The sequence below is a fragment of the Osmia lignaria genome, chromosome 14 (assembly GCF_051020975.1).
Source record: "Osmia lignaria lignaria isolate PbOS001 chromosome 14, iyOsmLign1, whole genome shotgun sequence".
Lineage (NCBI taxonomy): Eukaryota > Metazoa > Arthropoda > Insecta > Hymenoptera > Megachilidae > Osmia > Osmia lignaria.
In genome coordinates this window covers 5708824-5731284 of record NC_135045.1, presented here as the reverse complement: position 1 = coordinate 5731284, position 22461 = coordinate 5708824, and the positions used below count along the sequence as shown (strand labels likewise).

At 32.7% G+C, this 22461-nt stretch overlaps 1 protein-coding gene across 1 annotated transcript in view; it reads left to right on the top strand.

Annotated features, from left to right (window-relative positions):
* Window positions 1-22461, top strand: part of LOC117607272 (neurotrimin) — a 99367-nt gene that overhangs the window by 36730 nt on the left and 40176 nt on the right. The window lies entirely within an intron of this gene.

Here is a 22461-nt window from a genome sequence, read left to right as displayed (position 1 = left end):
TAACGTAGGTACGTTACATCTGTGTTCGCACCCATCAATTACTTACGCCAGATCAAAAGGAAGAAAAAAAAATTAGCATTTCAAATACGTCTCAAGAATATTTACTCATTCATATAATCGTAAATTTAAAAAATTGCTTCAATATTAGCAATAGTCCTTTTTTATTTGTTAAATATTTAGAAATATTTCAAAATTGCTTAGAGAAGGCGAAAACGACACCTCTCGAATCTATTTTCGGATTTTGATCAGACAGAGGTCATTCAAGAGGGAAAGGAACTCGCCACTTTGCTGGCAGTTAAAATGCTGTCCGACTTGCCCCACCAGAAACTCTTGAACTACTCAAAACTTGGCAACCGTCGTCGAGCGTACTCCAATCTGGCTACACATTGTGCCCTGTTATTAGAATTTGCTTTTTTAACGAGTACATTATTGTTCTGAGAAAAGTATGACTTTTGAAAGTACTTTGAAACTCTTTCTTCTCCTCAAAAGTTTCTCGATATCCGGAAGCAACTAACAACAATCTGTAGCGAAGTAACAATCAATAAAAAGAATGAAAGATTTAGTGACATTAATTAAGTGACAGTTTGAAAACAGGAGAATCTTTTTTTATAGATAATTATTAAACAAAAAGTTGAAATATAAAACAACTTTTGTAAAATTAACGTAAAAATGTTCTTTGATAAGATAATTTTTTACTATATTTTTATGATTTTTTCTCACTGTATATCACGTTGCTGGTTTGTCTGGATTAAAATTTACCACGTTACCCCGAGAGATTACCTTGATACCATCCCTAGTTTATTAGGTTTCATTCGTTGTTCTCATCCAGTTCAGCTGACTTAAATTCTTATTCCACTTCCTGTCGTGATAATCGGCTATTAGTTTGATAAATTAAGTACGCATGCACCGTTATCGAGGATGAAAGAAATCGTGGTAATCGATATTTTGCGGTTCAGTTATATAAGGAGTTAAGGAGAATTCTCTCGTCTGATTGCGAAGAAAGCTAGAGACACCGAAGGAAAAAAGAAGAAGTTGGAGAGATGGTGAAATTGAGATGCCTTATCTTGAGGATGAGAAAGGAGTCTTCCGGATGGAGTGCAGTTGGCGAAGCGAGGTCTCGCAAAAATCTCTCGGGGAATAAAAGAGGATACTGCTTGCGGGAACCAAGCAGTTTCACTAGGTCGAACTACCAGGTTTGTTCGTATTGCGTACCCGAGATTCCATGTGCTCCCCAGAATTCGTCCTCGTGGAAAGTAAAAATCGAAGGTGGTTGGGTACGTTCGATGTTCGATGCGGAATTGCTTTCGCGCTCCCTTCGGATCGTAAGAAAGCCTCTGACTTTTTTCAACTTCTCTACTCTTCCTTTATCTTTTTTTTCTGGTAACCCAACTTGACCCTTCTCCTATTCATATAGAAGTGATGTACGATTCAAAAAGTGGACCATGTTTTCTTAGCATTACGCTTCCTTGAGAAGCTTCTCATAAGCAACGAGCCTTCCCTTACTTGTCTCATTCATGAGTGTAAACTCGTGATGAAGTATTCTTCATATTACATACCCTAACAACAGTAAATACTTCTCATTTTCTTTTAAACTTTTCGAGTTTGACATAATGTACTATTCAGAAGCGTAAAGAGGATAATTAAAGAACATTTGTGAAGAAGTGTCCTCAACGAAAGGAAATATGCATTTTTTTATGGATGGCAAATTTGGAAACATTGACAGTTCTTTTATTCTGTATAATATGAAAGTCACCTTATTTTGACCCTTATGAATATGTCATCTCAAACTGTTATCAATTCGTTACTACTTGTCAGATTCACTATTTGCCTCACAGATACTAGTTGTCTAATTACAAACATACCCTGTGCCATCTGCCTGACCACCTACGAATTTATCAATACAATCTGAACTGGCTGGTCAGCACAGTTATCCCTGACCTTATTTTACCTTTCTGGACATTTATAGTAGCCAGGATCCCATTCTACTTGTTTGACCACCTGCGACACTCTCGGCCTTATTCTACTTGTCTGATCACTTACAAACCCAATTCCTATTCCGTTGCTATGTATTCTATTCTTCCCAAATAAAGTTTACACAGCTTGTTTTTGCTGTTGACTTTGCGTGGTGTAGATTCACAATCTAACAAATTAATTTGATTTTTTCTAAATTTTACTGTTAGTAAAATTCTTTTGCTAACTCTTTTGTTTGAAAATTATACATGTGAAAATTTTCTTTCTGTCATTTTTGAATTAACCTATTAATTATGCATATTCTAAACAATTTCAATAGGAAATAGGATAAAAAATTATATCATTGAATTTATTTATTTAAAGGAATCGTTTGAAAAATGTTTGCCAGGGAAACTGAATACCCTATTACTTGAATAACTGTTTTAAAATAATTGAAGTCAAAGAACGTCGAGGTTTGAGTGGCACATACACGGTTTATCTACCTAAACGAAGTACCTAAATATAAAACCTGTTTATTAAACAGGCAGTCTAGTAAGGTAGCACACGAAGTGCGCCGCGTAAAATTGTTTCAGGCGAAATGCTCGGCGGGTTGGAGGCCGCAATGTTGGCGTTTCAAGCCAGCTTTCTTCCTTTTTACTCCACTTCTCTTTCAACGATCACCAGGCTCGTTAGCCATCACGCGAGACTGACCTCTACCCCCTGGCAGCCTGGCTACCTATCCTCTACTACTGAAATTTCAGCATTTCCGCATAGATATCCCAAGGTAATTCCTGGCTCACCTTCTGCCATTCCGGCGGCTTCAGATTCTCTATAAAAACAAACTGCGTACGGTTCGTTCTACACACGTTTCTCCAAGCTCGCATAGATTTACCAAGGTAGAACTGCTCTGCTAGCAGATCAAATATAAGCGAGACTTTTTGTACGGAATGTGCAAATACATGTTAACGCAAGCGTGCGGTATTGTCATAAGACTCAATTAAACTCGTTAGAGGTTGATGTTCTATTGGGTGTTATAATGCAAAATTTAAATAATCTGAACCGTCTTGAAACATAATCTTATTTAACAAAGTAATCACCAGTTATTCCTTAACGTTCTCATTAGTAAAAGAGAAAAATTAATTCCTAATTTTAAATTAATAACAAATAAATTAAATTTGAAATTGAAATTTTTTTTTCTCTGTCATAAACAAATTTTCTTACAAATATTGAGTAATTTTCAAATTTAATTTTCTTGGAAACGAAACCATACGTGGCAAAATTTTATTTCATATTTTTATGTTACCTTTCGTACGTAAAATTATTCTCTTCCCAGTTGTACCATCAATACAGGGACAGTCGCTATATCCACTTTGGCACCACAGATCGTTAGTTTTCTATGGTCAATCATTTACTGCTTTTCCATGGAACTATTCGAATTATCCGGTTGAAATAGGCAAAGGGTGAACCAGAACGAGATTCAGGACTCCCTTTGGGATTCGGACTTAACAGCCTTTGGTGAAACGTGTCGTTCTGGTGGACGAGTTCAGCAGTCCCTCGTTCTTCTTGATCGATTCGTATTTCGTTCCTGATGCAACTTCCTTCAGCTTTTGCTCGGATGCTTCCCGTGAATTCACTTGCAGCTCTGATGCGAATTGCATCGAGTTTCCTTGGAAATAGATCGATTGACTTTCACGTTTGCTCTACAGAATGTGAATTTTATTTAACTTACTTATTTTATTTCTTTTTAGAGCCAGGTGAAACCAGTTTCTTCACTATTTTCTGCTCAATCGTTAAAAGAGGTGAAACTTACCGATTTATCCTATTTGTTGCCACACCAATTTAATTACACTCGTATTTTATTTAAACCATTCATGCTGTAAGCAATTATTCTACATTGCATTCCAATCAAGATCTAAATAGCAATGAAATTACTTAGAAATTACTGTTCCTGACAAATAAATAATAATTTTCAAGTTCAATAAATAAGAATTTTCTATCAATGCAAACACTATTCAAATCAATAATTTCTCATATTTATAATAATTTTTCTTTTTCTCTATAATAATGTAATAGCTTTTATCGTAGAAGACCAAATATGTGAATATTCACATCATACAGTATTTTTCTTCAGGTGACAAAATGATATGTGATGTTCTTCATAAAACAAACGAAACGTGATACTTTTCGTAACGCACGTTGCAGTAGTATTGAACTACATAAAGGTAGTTTCCAATTCCTTGTAGAATAAACTCGTACAAGTTTCGAATAGTTTTTGGCTAGGAACGAGTGTTAAAACAATCGTACAGGGCAATTTCTTACATTTGTATTTGAGTAAGAGTTTAATGTCTAAACCTAACCGGACTAATTCAATTACATTGAAATTCAGTAATTGTACAAATTAAAGAAAAAAATTAATTTTCTTAAAATTGTTTAGTATTTATAGATGTTATTTGACTACTTCGTGTATATTACAAATTGTGCGGTGCTTTGTTCATCTACGAAAGCAGATTGGTATTTCCTGTGTTAAATTTCAGCAGAAAATTAACTCGAACACGGGATAATTTAACACGAGAACGAGATACGTAGGGCATGCAGGAGTTAGAGGAAGAGAAATTAGGAAGAGATATGTCCTGGCGTGACTTTAGTTTGACCAGAAATGATTCATAACCGCAGAACCACCGAATCTGCGCCTTCATCGGATTCTGCAGATTCCCTGGACATAGGTACATTTGTTTCCCTTAATAAGGCAACCGGAAAGGAATTCTATCTATCTCGTCCTTAATGCTTTTAGTATAATGCTTTACTATATTGGATTTGATAATTGTTATAAATGGCATAAATTGCAATTTATATTACTCTTCTACACATATCCTGAATAATGTTCTGTTTTATAGATTATTGTTTCATTTTTCTTCATCACTCTTAGTTTCTAAGAAATTTATTTAACAGGTGTTATGAAGCAGATTATACCGTCTAATTTTCACTTTCATAGTGTAATCAATCATTAAGCAGTATAATTAATCACTAAACTGTGAGAACGTTATTTCTTGTTATTCGATCTTTCTTTAATCCTCGAACGATGGACCATGGGGGGAGTCACATTTCTTTTCTAAATTTTACACTACTTCTTTAATTAATATCTTTACATATTTTGTAGATTTGGGTCACGATTGACCCAAACTCCGCTGTTAAAATCTCAACTTTTAAAACGTTTATTTTTAATCGTTTACCGTTTGATTTAAAAATTCGGCTGTCTATGTCCTATAGAATCTCTGAAAGCGTAAAAGTCAATATTTCGCGCTTTCGCGGATCCTTCTGGCAAATAGCGATGGATTGGTTCCGTATGATAGCAAGCAACGAAAGCCTGGATACTCGTGCGTATAGTACGTCTCATTCCTTCCGGTCTCGATTCGCGTTCACCGCGCATCTTTCTACGAGTGTAATATCGAAAGCGTAAAGTACATAGGATGTCATCTGATCCGGCTTCTCAAGAGTCGAGCTATTCGAGCATACAGAAATCGTCCCGTCGGTTCCGACGTCAGAAAAGACGTGCTCTACTGTGTAGAATGTCTGGAACGTTTCCGTAACACTATCGACGAATCGTGCCGGGATTACGGCCGCGTTTATCCGTTCGTATTCCACTCCTGCCAGTAATATGTTTCTCCTCCTTTCTTCGTAATATACCCTACAGATGATCGCAATCTTGAATTTTGAACATGTTTGAAGAAACTTCTTTATTATCTGTACACATTTTGCCCAAGTTTCAAAGCAGCTACCTTTTTAAAAAATTTTTTTTTTTGAAGATGTATTAAACGTATTAAACTAGCAAATAGCATGTACGCATACATATTTCTTCGGATCTATCTGAAATTTTCCTCAATTCTTCATTCCCTTTCCTCGTTTCATTTCATTTTCCGTTTTCAATATTACTGTACGTCACTTTCGTTGTTACCTGTGTAATAATACATCGTGCATTGTCACTTGTAATACCGTTCTAACAAGTTAGTACCATTACTAGAGTCGGAGAGGTGGAAAATCATTGAGAAGCATTCTAGCGGAATCTTGCAGCGTCCCTTTCCTTTGCTACCTTTGCGCCTGCCGAATGAGTTTCATGCATTCAGATCAGTTGGATAACGAAACAATTACAGTTGTTAGCAAGAAGAAACTACAATTTAATTGGACAGTAGTTGAGTTTAACTCGTTATCATTCTTGGCAGACGGTCGATATTTTGGTTGAAACATAGATCTTGTTTGACTTATAGTTGATTCAGGGATGGTATTAGAAGTGATGGATATTCAGTGGTAACATTAGGAATCAGAGGCTGCGAATTCTGGAGATCCCTATTGACGTTTATCCCTATGAATTACATAGCACCGTAACGTTCGTAATTCACGAGCTTATACATTTGTCATATCATGCGATAAACGTGTGAAACATGAATTTATATGTTTGAAAAGCATTGCGTAGTTTAATTCGTTTTATCTTGATGACTTTGTTTAATAAATTTGCATTTTTACAAGCAACGTTCTGAAGCCTTGAATTAAAGACAGATATGAAATTTATCAAATATTTGGGGTATTATAAACAAGTAATAGAAGGAAGTAAATGAAGGAAAGGATTTTAATTTGCTTAGGAATTATTTGCTTTATAGGTAGAATAAATATTATTTAATACCGTATCAATTTTCTGCTTTCAAAATGTTATTTTTCTCGTTATCAGAAAAATAAGTTCTTATACCAGTTTGGTATCTGATGAAGAATATAATTTTAATTATTGCATAATTGTGATTGTTCATTCTAAATGAAAAGCGATATAATTCATCGCTCTTCATAGAAAAGAATTGGTTGGCGTGACCGAAACGGCCACAAATGCGGTGCAAACATTCCAATTAAACGTTCACAAATCAGTATACCGAAGTAGTGGTATACCGCCATACATGAAATAAATTTTATGGCGTTAATGATGCGGTATAATCTGTCGCAATTGATTCATGGAATGCAAACGCATAATATGATAATAATCTGCGCTTGTTGTCGAGTTACAAAAATAAAAAGGACCAATAATATTGCCGCTAATGATGTAACTAAGAAATTATAAAAAATATGTTGTTTAAAAGTAAAATATTATATTGTTACATAACTGATATTTCTTAAAATTTTTTAATTAATCAATATTTATTGAAATGGAAAAAATGTAAAATGATTTGTTATAAAATAATTATACACCTTCTTATTGTTTCGATTCAATTAACAAAATTTTTGCAAAAATATCAACTTGAAAAGTATTATATTTTATCAGATTTTTGGGATTTTATTTGCCTGTAACACGTCGCGTCGCCGCAACTCCTATACAGATCCTTTGTTCCGATTTCAGTATTTGAGCCGTAACTTCCCTCGATATTTCACCACCACCAGCGATGCAATTTTTTAACATCACGCACAGAAATGTTTTTTTCAATACTTTTAGTATTTTCAAAATATTTCTAGTCATTTATTTCAACAATACTGACCGTACTCTATTTAAACACTCATAATTCTTGTTAGAGATTGTAAAAGTGATATCGTATATATAATTGTAGTTAAAACAGATGATTAATTTTAAAACAAATGCTATTAGAATAACAAGCAGTTTAAAAAACATTCGAAATCTGATATTTTAATGGCACAGTTGTTTCTAGGATCTAAGCTCACTTTTTAATTACGGAGATTAGGATTTGGGGGACAGTAGCTATTTTGGGTCTCATGGGCTCTATGTCAATTATTCACAATGAAATTTATTTCACCTACGAGTTCTGTTTTATATCGTTTGATATCTGATAATATTTACAGGAAGTGTTCAAAATGGCTGCTGAAACTCACGCCGCATGCCTATCGACAGTTTGCCATTGATCACGTTACTCTCTCACTACTATCCAATGTTACTCGAAGTTGTTGAAAAACTTCAATTCTGTGATGCAGCACTTCAACGTTTCCAATAGAAGTTGTGTACATACACAATGGATATCAAGTATCCCCACGAGTAAAGATTCGATAGATTAAAATCCGGGAAACAAGAAAACCACGTGCAACCAATTTGTTTGAAGATTTTTCGTTTAAAAATGATTTACCTGTCCAGTTGTAGTTATCTTCTTTAAATTGATATAACTGTAAGTTGATAAATCTATGATTATAGTCGTACTATCTTTAAGGAATATTCTTGTGACTTAAATGAGAAAATTTGATTCTTCCAATTCATTAAATTGCTCATAAAGTATAATCAGCTAAAGTAGAGGATCGTTCGCACGTCATACGCCTTTGACCTGAACTACTTGCCTTCACCCGAACACACGTTCTCACTTTATGACACCTGTTTGCTGGCGTTGTTTCCCTCATTCTCTTCCTGCCATCGTCTGACCATACAACCCTTTCCACTCTCTTCTTCTGGCTCCACTATACGTACAATATGCTGTTGCAGTTGATACGACGCCTCGTCTGCCTTATCCTTTTAATTGAGTCATTAATCAATCATAAAAGAACCACCTTTTTTCTATGGATCCACAATAAAACATTAATAAAGAAGAATTTATTATTTCCATGACATGATGTAAGTTCTTCGTTTAGAAATTTGAAAAAAGGAATAGTTATTTATTTCGGTATATTTCGTACTATTCACTAGAAATGTCCCACATGTTCCATTTGGTGTAAGATATGCAGTTTGAAACAGCTAGGTGCGAAATAGGCGTCCAAAAGGAAAGTGGTTTGGTTCTGTGAAGCAATGACACACGACAAATCGTCTACCGTTTCGACAGGAATCTGAAGGTAGATTTATCGTTCGCTGGTGTAAAGGCACTCGCGGAAAGCATTTGTACTCGCGACACTATTTCAAAATGTTCGATATCGCGTTGCCTCTATTCGTCTTGCATTAGTATTCCAAAGTAGACCTTTGGGTTGCCAGCGTTTAGTAAAACTGAAGAGAGATTTCAACGATTTCAATTTTACTCTTTTGTATACTATAAATGTACTTTATTTAAGTGCATCATTTACACTTGAAAAACAAGAACTACTGATTTTTTATTTTCACCCAAAAGTTCAATAATGAACATAAGATAGATTGCATTTCTCCTAAATTTATACAAAATTTAAAATTTTTATTTATATTTATAAAAACAAAAATCCTCAATTTTGCTTAACTTTGCAGTTCTATCTGTGTGCACTCGAACTTTACTTTTATTGTTATTATTTTTCATACTGTAGCCTAGATGAAATAGAGTTCAGATCTCTTGGAAAGAAACCTGCTCACATTTCGAGGAACTTGGCTGACCATCGAGAAGGATCAATATGCTTCTCACCGACAGCCATTTCCAGTATTCTTCGTCGGCTGATCTTGCCGTAGATCGAGTCCTATATCTACGAAATCGTTCTAGGAATGTTATTACCGCTCGTAATCCGCAACGCGTGGAATATCAAGTTGAGCCAACCGTCCAGTAAAGCTTCCCTTTAACCGTCGTTCCCTTGGGACCTATGTTGCTACTTTTCTATTTTTATATGGCATTCAGAGAAAGCATAGTTTTCCCCTGCATATTCCTTCTCCTTTCCTTTCACTTATACACCTTTCTGTTTTTTAACTAACGCAAGTACAATAAAAGTATTTACGTTTTTTGCGAGAATTGTGGAATAATTATTTAATGAATTTTCAGTGACGATTGAGAGGCTATAATTGTGCGACGCATTTTAAAATTAATCATTAATCCTGATTTCCGTTTCTAAATAATTATTAATTCTATTATGGTATGTTCTGTCCACGCTTCTCTCCGACTGTAAATTCTAAACTCCTGTTCTAAATTCTGACTTTGATCTACTCTTTCTCTCCCATCGTCTTCAAGTTATACCCTTAACTCCGTATTCCTTTCTTCTTTTTCCCGCCCCGAGCCATACATTCTTTTGGAAAAGTCGCTAGGTCACGTTCGCTCCTCGATCATCATCTTCAGTCATACGATCATTGTCGTTCCTTCTCAAACACTATTCATTTTCACCCTTAGGTTCTTGAATTTCGTTGCGTTTCTCAGCACGCTACTTACGTGGATCTAAATCTAATTGACTATTATTTAAAAATTGCTTTATATTGTTTCTGAATCAGTTCAATAGCAGCGTAGAAAGTTTCCGATACAGTTTTTTGAGAGTTTGCGTTTGAATTGATAATAGCAGATTATACGAGTGCAGAAATGGTAGACATGAATTTAATGTATGGTCTCGCTGAATACAACGCCATTTTGGCAGGATGTTTGTATGCAGACTGTGTTTCTAATAAACGTTTGCCAAATAGGAAAGCATTCGAAAGAGTACACGAACGCCTTCGGGATATTGGTTCATTTCGAAAATGCTCGCCTAACGTTGATAGACCCAGAACCATCGGATCAATGCTTTTATAAAAGCAGACTCTCGATGATAGTGACAGTATTCGAAAGATTGCATGAGGAGAAAACATGGGACACGTGATCGCGTAGAAAATTTTAAAATATCCACATTTTTCATACTAATCTTTCATTAGTAATCCTCTCTACTTGAATCATACAAAGCTGGGTTGTTAATTAGTGGTTTTTACGACCTGCGTTATTTATTAACCCACCGACCACATGGCATACCCCATTACTTAGCAAAAATAATATTTCTTTTTTATTAAGCATATTTACTGTTGTATAATTAAGGACACAAAATTAAAATTGCTTTTATTTAAATTTATGTCTTTATTCTTGTTCGAAATTCTTAGGAATGTTATATGAGGTGAAATTAAAATTACTCGTTATTATTTTTAATGTCTCGTATAGGTCTTAATTAATCTGTAAACCCTGGAAATTATTTATCGGTATTTTTAATATCTCGTATGGATTCTTAATAAATTTGGGAAAGTCTAAAAATTAATAAGTAATAGCAACATACAGGCTTTTCATTCATTTGAATCTTCAAATGTGGTAGACAAGTATGGTTTAATATTTCAAAGAACGATTATCTATATGTACGTATTTAACCGTACTTTTTCTTAAAGCTGAAGCGAGAAAAGAGACACATCGACAAGACAAACCAAGCATTGAAAGACACATTGCTCGAACAGTACACGCTCAATGAATACCACTTTCCTGCTGGATACGAAAGAAAACTGTGCTTTCAATCCCAGCATCATGGTTTTAATGTATCTCGCAACTTGAAGTCTCTCAAAGCCTCCTCTTTCCCGCTTTTAATGTTACACTGGCATCAAACGTTTCCGCACAACTTATTCTCCTTACAATAATGTTTGCTTTGCGATGAAATGTGTTTTCATAATTTACGTGATCTTTTCATATACATTGGTGGGAAAGGAATTTCATAATATTTCGTTCTTTTTTTATATTGTACTATTTTTTTCATAGTTTCGTGAGTTATTTTTTAATAATTTTTTCTAATTAATAATTTGTCACCCGACAAATTGGAAGCACATAAGCACTGAAAAGCACAAGATGGAGGAAAAGATTGTGATGAATCAAAATTTGACAGACTTCACCGCTAGAATTCTATACACCAGAATACTATATCAAAAATGAATAATAGGGACATGCAAATATAAAAATGTGAAATCTAGTGTCCGCTACTCTGCATACGTATCTATTATACTTAAGGACATACAGTTATTTGCATTAATATCCGGACGTCGCACCATTTCTAAATTAGCTACTTCACTTTACCACACTTTAAGAGGAGAATAATTTCAGCACTTGAAAGTCTAGATTGTGAAAGTACGATGGAAAGAATTCTAGACAGTGGTCCTAGACCACTTTTAATCAGGACCAGATTAAGATTTCTGGGACACCGGGGCTATCGAAAATTAAATTTAAAAAAAAGGGCAGCAATACAACGAAATTTCGTTCAATATTGTTTGACATAATAAATTGGAAGACTTATAACGGGGTTTTTCTGTAAAGTGGAGCCCGAGGCTGTAGCCTCGCTTAAAAATGTTCCATCTGTTACATACAAATTAATAAAAGTCTTTATTTATTGGTAAATATAAACGAAATCAAACTCAATTTTATTGTAAACGTTTTTGGATTCACAATAATATTATTTTCGGTTATACCCGTCATTGCAGGGTGCAGATTTGTTTTCGTACATCTTTTATTTAATTATAGAAGTTGACACTGTTTTCGATGTACTGTTTACCCAGCGATTTGGCAACGATCGTGTCAGACGCTTCTAATTCACGAGGCGAGACTTATGAATGTTTCCGCCTTTGATGTATATTTGCTCTTATCTTTAGCGCGTATTGCTGCCCCTAAGTCTTTAATCAACAACTCAAAGCTGCTAATAGGATCTACGGACAGAGTAACTTTACGCCGGGATTAAATTCTCATATTTACACTATTGACGTCTTTGCGCTGGTTTCCTCGCAGATCTTATAAATAGAAGCTAATTACTGCGGTAATTGCAAGTATGAACTAAGAGGGGTTTAAAAAGAATATTGGATTTTTATGAGTCAATACTTCATATACCTCAGATTTTTCATTTAAATATACTTCTTAGATTTTAATGTTTTAAAATCGAATAAACGATTTATAAAATTCAATAAAAAATTTAGTAAATAAAAAAGAAACAATATTCACTTAAAATTGTAGGGAACTAACATCTTGTGCCAAAGAGTTGAATCGTCGAAATGTGTCTACACTGGGTTTGAACATTTGTTTACACGTCCAATTATTTGCGGCAACTTTATGCAAATTATTATCTGACAGGACGGATTTTATTCAAGCCAAACTTTCTCACTTTCCCAAACTTCAAGTTTGTATTCACACGGAACGATCTACAGGGTGATTTTCTGGCTAGTTGACTCAAAGGTGTTACCGATCACGTCACATTCGTTTTCTTTTCACGTATTCACACATATGTACACAGCCGTCTTTGCGGCAGCCACCGATGACATTAGGGTAACATCAGCTCGGTCGACAGATCACACATGCGGACGCGGCGTTATCGCTGTGGTGTGATTGGTGACACTGCCTTTGAGTCAACTGACCAGTGAATCACTCTGTATTTGTATCTACGAATTTGATTGCACAGTTCGTGTAATTTGCACAACCTTATAAATTCGGTTTAATATTCTTTTCGAAAAAGTACACTAATTTTGAGAATATTGGGGATTAAAAAGTAGAAGCAAAGAGAAAGGCACGAATTCTAGTCGCAAGTTTATTATGTGCTGAAAATATTCAACTAAAAAAATATAAAATATAAAAAGCGTAATATTCATAAAATATTTTTCCACACGAGTTACGTTGCTAATTATTAATACCATATTTAGAGTTCCAACTTCAAAATGGATAAAATAGTAAGGGTCGGTTACTCCAACTGGTAAGTTTCTTCAGTTTTTATCTTACTATACGGGGGAAAACAAGCGGAACGCATTACGAGAGATCGTGTTCGTCCATCTGGTGCATCTTTCGAATCTTCTGAAAACTCTCAAGGGGTTCCGTGCGAATTTCTTGCCGGCAGTTGAAGAATCATTAAGAATTACACAAAACTAATCGATAACCTACGGTTTTCTTCCGTGAAACGCTCCATCATATCATTTTCCAATTTCTGTTTTTCCATTACACATCATAAACAGTAATTTCGCCCACTAGAAATATTTTTATTATTTGCAATAATATGTATCTGTACTTTTTAAGTGATTAGAGTCGTGAAAAAGATTTAAAAATTAACTTCGATTTTTTAAAATAGAATCTCATCAGCCCATTTCCACAAACTATTGTTAACACTTTTGGTGCTAAAAGTATTTAGCAAGGATAGGGTCAAAGGTCACTAAAGTTCAAATTCCCTATAAAATTGATATTTTAGTATTCTAATTTTATAGAACATATTCGTGGCCAATTAGAAATGGTTTTAGGTGAGAATGCAGACCAGTAGTAAGAACGGTCTTTGTAGCTATGGCCACTCAAGCACGGCCAAGACCTGTGCCATGGATTCTATCTTATTGTTAGATTAAACCTCATTTCAGTGGAGACTAGAGCATTAATGAATCATTGCAGGGGTCTTGCAGATGTGTTGCTTGTATATACCTATCTGTCGGTATTCCTGATTCAACTGCGTTTTGTGTTCATTGTGTGATATGATTCGACTATCCTTTGATCTGCAAAGCTGAAAGCCATTTAGCTGATCATCGTGCTGTTGAGTTGGATATTTGTGAAAGCGTCGCGTACGTTCGATGGTACTTTCGAATGCAAGCAAATTGCGTTAATTATTATGCGAAATTTCAAATTCATTATTTTAACAATCGTCATAAATGGATAGAGGGTAGTTTTATTATATGGTACCTTCCCTATCGGCTTTCTCGGGTTTCGGGCTTTCGACATAGGCCTCCCCTTCCCTAGAATTTCACTTTTCTCGTAGTCTTCCTCGGGTTCCGGGGTTTCAAGGTTCCGAGATTTCAGAGTTGCGATTCCCACTTCTCCGGTTAGGTTTTCTCAAGGAAAATGACGATATTGGGAACCACTCGCTTATAAAATTTTTAATTGATATTGATATTTTTTAATTATGTACTTAATTATGTATTTGAAATGTGTTAATTTAATTGCGCATTCGTATTGATTATCATATTTACATATAATAAACTTATCATTCAGGATCATTATCAGAATCATTATGAAGCATCAATATCAGTTTTATTATAAAAATAAAATTATTACTCCAATGGGAATTTCAGCTAATGAGGCATGGTAGGTATTGTTAAATGGGAAGAAACATTTCCTGTACAACGATCATACATAATCGGATGTGATCATTTGGAATAATTAATATTGATAAAACTACCTGTCTCTTCATTTATCAGAGAATTTCAGGCATGCGACCAATATTACATTTTCTGCGTTCCTATGAAATACACCATTATACAGGGTGTTTTGAAAAGGACTACGTTATATTAATAATTAAATCAGGTCGCTTACGCGAAAAATTATATTTTAAAAAGACATAAAAATGCTTTCTGTAAATATCAAAGAAAAATTATGGTAAGATAATTATTTGTATTGTTGGAACTAAAAACAATTTATAGCTTTGACAATATTATATTTTTTATTAATATTTGATGAAAATTATATATTTAGCCCCTTTTCTGTAAACACCTTGTATATATACGTCTAGTTTCAGCTGCAGAACACAGACAAAATTCTCGGTCAGTACGTCAATTTTATGATCTATGGAACTTAATATCAAGAATTCTGGGAGCATTATGCCATAGATACGACCCTTAAAGGAGCTTACAACGTTATTCCTTAAATCAAAGAATAGAGGGTTCAAAGTGCTATACCAAGGCCATTTGTGTCTACATGCTGAAATGTTGAGACGCTTATTGGGAATTTCGAGTGCATTAAAATTTTTTAAAGCAAAATAAAATAATTTTGTCTAGTCTAACGTTTAATAAATAAATGAATTATGTATATGATTTTACTATTTTACGTTAATTTCAATTTATTCGTTTATGTGATATTTCCCTAAACAAATATGAAAATAATGCAAAAGAGCAGTTTCTGATTGATATACATATACAATAGCGGGCATCGAATATTTTTAATTGAATATCTCGCAATTTAATTTTCGGTTTTGTTTCATTTGATCGTTAGTTTAATTTTCGTTTGTTAACACAAATGCATATATTTGAACAAGTGAAAAAGGCCAATATAAAAAGATACAAGAATTTTTATTCATTTTTATTTCTATTTACTTTCAACGTTGATCTCATTAGTTTTTATTCCCAAAAATATACAAGAAAATTGTCTAATTTCAGTTGAATAAATATTTTTTAATTTAGTTGAAAACGAAGCACTTTTAAAATATAAAAAATACATCAAAAAATTATCAGTATTTACGTCTTTGTTCCAAATATACAAGCAAGAAAGATAAGAAATCAATATTTGTTTATTTTCCCTAGATGAGTACGTAATTTGTAAAATTATAAATTTTTCTGATAATAAATAGAGTTCTCAGGAGTCACAAAAGGCAATTTTAATTCAACATTTTTTAAATCTAATTTTCAATTGAATAAAAGTATATTTATTTCGAATGGTAGGGAAATGTTCATCGAATATTAGCCATCAATGCCTAAATCATTCAAAATTATTAGCGAACGAAACAGGAGCACGTACCAAGAAAACATTAGCGACAAATATTTCACAGTCGCCATTTAACGATTTATGTGTCCGCAAACATTGGCGATATTAACACTCGTGTAAACGAGCAAAGCGTCGATACTCGACGCCGGGCAATAATCCGATAATTCGGTAATTGATTTATCATGTATTATCGGGTTTATAAAACTAATCCAACTGGGGATTGCCGACGTTAATTAAAACAAACACGCCTATAGATTTACCGGCAACATTTTTCTTGCGCAAATATTTAACTGGTCGATGAAATTCGTGGACTGTTATTCATTCATTTCATTTTTATTTTGGATGTTTTTAATTTTCAACGTTTTATAAATTCGACACAATTTTTATAGGGGAGTTATTAATAATCGTTTATATTTTTCTATATTTTATATTTAATAACAATGGCAAAATATCTTTATTTTCTGTTTCCAAAATTGAAGTTCGTCATGAAAGGAATTCGTTTTGAGGATATGGAAGCAATCAAAAGTAAAGTAACAGTTAAAGTGACTTTGAAGAGTAGACTACTTCTGGCGACGAATTTTTCAGATATTTCCAGCGACTGTATGAACGTGATTAAAAGTGTATCAATAGAGACTACATAAAAGATCAAAAAATAAAATTATGTCCATCTAAAAAACATTCCATGTGCATATCTCAAAACAGTATGTATAAAAACGAATGCAAGAATTCAAAGACCATTGGTAATCTGCTTGATTTTAAAAGAGATACTGTGTTGAAAGAGATTAAATTAATCGTTCAACTTTACAACAAATACCAGATTTTACCTTTGTGAAAGATCCACGGTCATTTATTGAAAAAGAAAGAAAATGTGGACGTTATTTGCGAAATTAGAGTATTGCATGAGATAATACAAAGGATAAATCTTTACTTCCGCGAAAACACGCTAAAAGCTGCTTTGCGTTGATTCCTGGTACTGATAACTCTCATTGAAATTAAGTTGTTTTTAATGACGAATGCTCCTTTTGCAGGATCGGATTAAGATTTCTGGAGCCCCTGGGCTATTAAACCTTTGAGTGCTTCTTTGGTTGAAAAACTTGGTTCAGAAATTGAAATTTATTCTAGATAAAATTAAAGTATTTAATCGTATAGAAAAAGGGCAAGAGAAAAAGATCTCATTTAAAAACAAGATTTGACCCGAGGCCGTAGATTTCCCTTTTATCCGTAGCTCAAGTTTGTAAATAACTGAATAATTTGTTTAATATTCATTTCAATTGAAATCGTTTCCTTCGGTTCAAAAAGAAAAATTTCAATGTAATTAAAGATAATTTGATAAATATTAATAATCTCCCGCAAATTATGTATTGTTCGAATTTTATCAAAATTGAAATCTGATTGTTCAGTTTACGATCGAATTGGCCAGTGTTTTCACGAAAATTTAATCAGACTGTCTTTAATACTTACAATTAGTTTGAAAGTTCGGAGGGTGAAAGCTGCGTTATCGTTCGAAATTCCCTTTTCTGTCTCTACAATCTGTCGAATAATTAGTAGACTCACAAGTTTTAATCAGTCCCTCTCTTCGATTCGACAACTTCTAGGTTCTCTTGAATAATCGCTTTGTAATACGCGCTCCCTGTGACCCTCCGGGGAAACGCAAAACCAGCTGGTTGAAACGTTGACACTAAACTAATTAAAGTATCATCAAGCATACATGCGAATATGGGACATTACTGAAATTAGTATACTTTCCATTTATTCCTCAAACAAGTAAATTAATTACTCTGATATGGGCTAAATTAAACAACAAAAAACCGAATGGAATTGCAGTATTATAAAATAAGAGTAAATGGTTTTGTTGATTTATTATATTATGTAAAACGGACCACAGATTTTATCAGATGAATCTCAAACTTCAAACTTTGAATAATGATAATTTTGTTTAGAATAAACAATTTTAATCGATATTAAAATCATCTGTATTTATCGATATATTATATGTAAAATTTCTGAATCATTCTTATCTAACAAATAGATACAGTTTCAATCTTTCTAAGTTATTCTATTCAATCATCATAAGTTATTCTATAAATTCCTATTGCTACCTATTTCTCTAACTGTTTTCAGATAGCATGTAGTCTTAAGTTTGAAATAGAAAAATGATTTGTAAATAACGAACCTGCGTTCTCCATCTTCAAGCTAGTAGAAACGATATCTTTCTATGTACACGTGAAATAAGGTTTGGTACTCTGTAAATAGAGTAAGGTCTACCGATAAGCAATCAATCGATTCAGATTTCAATGAACTTTTGTATATTGATAGATTATGTTATTATAAATTTTCCTAAACACTTCTCACATAAGTGATATCACAAAGTATTAAAACGTTCCACGAATTTAAAAAAGAGTGGCCGCAGATAGAAGTTGAGTTATATATATTTAAATCAATATTGTCATTGGTTTTAATAGAATTTTTAATGTTTTAAACAGTTTCATGAAATTTATAGATAATCTTCCGTTGAGATCTGGTGTTTCATTAGTGGTTGCATTCATTACTCACAAAGAAGTAACTTTAGGTGGAAATTGAAAGGACATTAGGAATAAATTACAGTAGAAAGTCAAATGAAGTTCTTCTTACTCATTTGCAAAAGCTTTTTATGTTACTGAGAAGCTTTTCATTTTTCAAATGATTAACTCTTATTTGTAGATACGCCACTGCCTTATTTATTCCAAAGATTAACCCTTTAAGAGATGATATAAATACAATAGCTAAGATTTTCATAAAATATTAACTCATTTATATAAACTTATTTCTCTCTGTTCAGTGGTGAATTATTAAAAGAAGAATATTTTTTGCACTTGTCACAATTTTTCGCTAATTTTGTACAGCTTTTTTATATAAATACATCGTATGTATAAATTTTCTACAGAAGTTTACGCAGGAATGTTTAAACGAGATTTATACAGGTTGAAATTTAAATAGTTCTTTCACGAAGATTTCAGGTTACTTTTGATTGCTGAAACATTATATACTAGGTATCACTTTCAGACTCGAGAGCTGAATTCATCGTCACTCTTGCGAAGTGTAGCGTTTTCCATTTGTAATTGAAATAAAATCTCTGGTTTCCACTAGAAACATTTATTTTTGGTGATTTAAGAGAAGAGTTCCAATATTTTATGTATCCTCCATCTACCATCTAATGGTATCAAAATAAGAAATTAATAGCAGGTACTATTTAACAATATAAAAGTTTCAAAATATAGTAAGTAATATAAAAGAAAATTCTTACATAATTATTTATTCCAATTGATGACATATTTTTCATTAATTTTCACTCAATTTTTATTTAATGTCGTGGAATAATCTAACTTTAGTCGGAACAATTCCTTTAATTAACTGACCAATGAAAGGTATTCATAAGTACCTTCATATTCCATGCATTTCGTTTTGAAAGTTTTTCACTCACAGTTCCAGCTCTTTTTCTTTCCTTTGAAAATCATTTGAAATGAGTCAGCTAATGGAGAAGGATTGGTCAGAATTGAAAATCTGTTTGCAGCTACCTCCGTTGAACCCAAACATCGTTTCCTCCTGACCGAGTTTTTACCTGCAATCTCGATTAGCATACTCAAAATGGCTAGTTATAAATCTATTTTTTTCTCATACAACGATTAAATTTTTTCTTTGTTTTATACTTTATTCGCATTGTGATCAGTAACACCTACATAGAGGGATGTCAAATAACAATTAGTTTTCTTAATCTATAAAGCTAATAATCAAATGTTCCGATCTAATTTGAAATAATTAAACAATTTTGAGAAAAAACTTTCTCATATTAGGTCTTCATTTTAAATTCTGTATTATGTTACACATTACTATCACTTCCTTCTCAAACTTATTCATAAATGTAGAAGGCCTTAATCTTTAAATAGCGTACCAAGAATTATCCTTAGAATTATCCTTCTGTATATCTACGAGACTTTAATTAGTAATTCAGTCGCTAAGCTTTGCATTACTTTAAGGTTAGTCTAATTTAATTCAAACCCATTAACTCGCTAAATGATCGTTTAAATAAAAATAAAAATTTTTAATCCAAGTCATTGTTTAATAAAAATTTTCGAACTGAATTTTGAAGACACAGCTTAAAAGCGGACACAGAGCAGTTATTTAAAGGGAAAAGAAGTAAATTAAGTTGAAACCATTCGAAAGAACTCGCTATCGGCTTTTTTACGCTTTTAACGAACGCTCGCATTGTTTCTTTTAATCGGCTGGGAAATCGTTCAACACTAGAAAGAAAACTATGCTGTTCGACTTTTGTTCGAAGGCGAAACAATGAGTTCTGATAACGATGGTCGTGGAGAATTGAGCAATAGAAGGCTGAAACTTAATGTCAGTTGATAATCACTATTATTTTTAATAATACCATTAACTATAAAAAAAAATAATGTGGTGCATAGTAAAATTCAATTATAGAATTAAAATAACAAATTTTAAATCCATCATCTTGACTAGTTTGGTTGTTTCATTATCAAAAATTGCCGATTTAACTATATAATATATTATTTGAATGAAAATAATTTTGATCCTAGTTCATCTGTACTTAAAGGATTTTGACTTGAAATTCATCTGTACTAAACAATCTAAATCTTATTAAATTGTAATCCGGAATTTAGTTAAGCTTTCTAATTGGATTTCGCCAATCATGGGAGCTATTAATTAATCAGAGAGAATTCTAGCTGAATGTGAAGTTTAAAATTTAGCTTATGTATTCATGTTCTTATCCACTGGATTCTGATCTGCTATTTAACATCTCTAAGCGTTCAATCTGTTTATATAAATTTGAAAGTTATAAAATATCAATCTTGCAATTTTATATCTATACTAAAATTAACTCTGTGTGGCAATGCAGACGTAATAAATGGTCGTAAGTAAGTGTTAAAAGTTAAATATTTGTATTTCATTTGGTAAATTACTTTTTACAAACGAAACTTTGTATATGTAAATTCACTATATCTGCTTTTACCAGAAACGTGTCTTTTAATGTAAATAACTAAACAGAAATGAAATTTAGTTCTGAATACATGTAAATTAAAGTTTGCAAATAAAATTTCATGTATTTAAATTCATGAAATGGTTTTTTTTCAGCAATGTAAGGAAATGAGTTTTTACGTAGGGGACAGAGCAAAAGTAAAAATGTACTTGTGAAAGTGTGAAAAACGTCGATTAAACTTAACAAGTGAGATTTCATATGTGTAAATTTATCAAGACATATTTATGTTAAAAGAAAAAAAAAGAAATTCTACATTTTCTATGTTTATTTACTTTTACGTGATATTCTTTAATAAGTAAAATAATTATTATACACATCCATTATTCTATTATTCTACACATACAAAATAGTAAAGACTTGCACAATATTGTGATAATGAATAAAATTATCATAATCTGTTAACGCCAAATATACCATTATTGTTCAACGTTGTAAATAATCGAATTACTAAATTGGATAACGATGTCCTAATTATTCATACCATAATCAGAATTACATTATTTAACAGTACCGTAATTGTATCACTATGTATATCAACAGCATATAATTGTTTATATCACAAGCTATACATAAACATTTATCAAATGTTTAATACAAAATTTTAGTAAAAATCAAACAATTTTTGTATAAATTTAAAAAATATTTTAATTACCTTGGAATGAAAATTTCTTGCAAATATAAAAAAAAATTTTTTTTGATGTCTTTTTTAATAGAACAGTAAATATACTTTGGTTTCAATTTTGTCAAATATTAACTAGTATTGAAATGGAAAAAAGGTGCAATCTACCGTGCACGTAGCTATGTTATAAACGTAAAAGGTATTGTCATGTCTTTTTTAATAGAATAGCAAATACAATACATTCAATTTCGAAATATTTGAAATATCAATCGAATGTGTAATAAAAAAAAGAAGCAATCTTCCGTGTGCACGAGCATAACACGATACGTGTACAAGTCAAGTAGTGGAAATTCAAGGTATATCGATCACTCAATTGTATTGATGGGAGCCAAGTAATCAAGATGGAGTCAATATTCCATGATCCGTTCTGCCTGGAAACCGGTCTACCCAACGTGTAATTGGGATCAGTGCTTATCTGTTGGCTCACACCGAGTTTCAGACCCCTTGCCAACATTCCGCCCTCTTTACCTCTCTATCGCCTTCCTGCAATTCGTATATACCTACTTAAACCCTTCTACAGAGTGCTTCAAACGTGCAGGAAAGGAATTAAAAGTATCTGAAAATAACTTTTCACTTTCTGAAGGAGCTTTAGGAAATTAGATCACCTTGACCAGTTAACAAAATTTTACATATTATAATTTTACATATCTGCATATTAGGGGTGCGCGGGTACCCGAAATTACTAT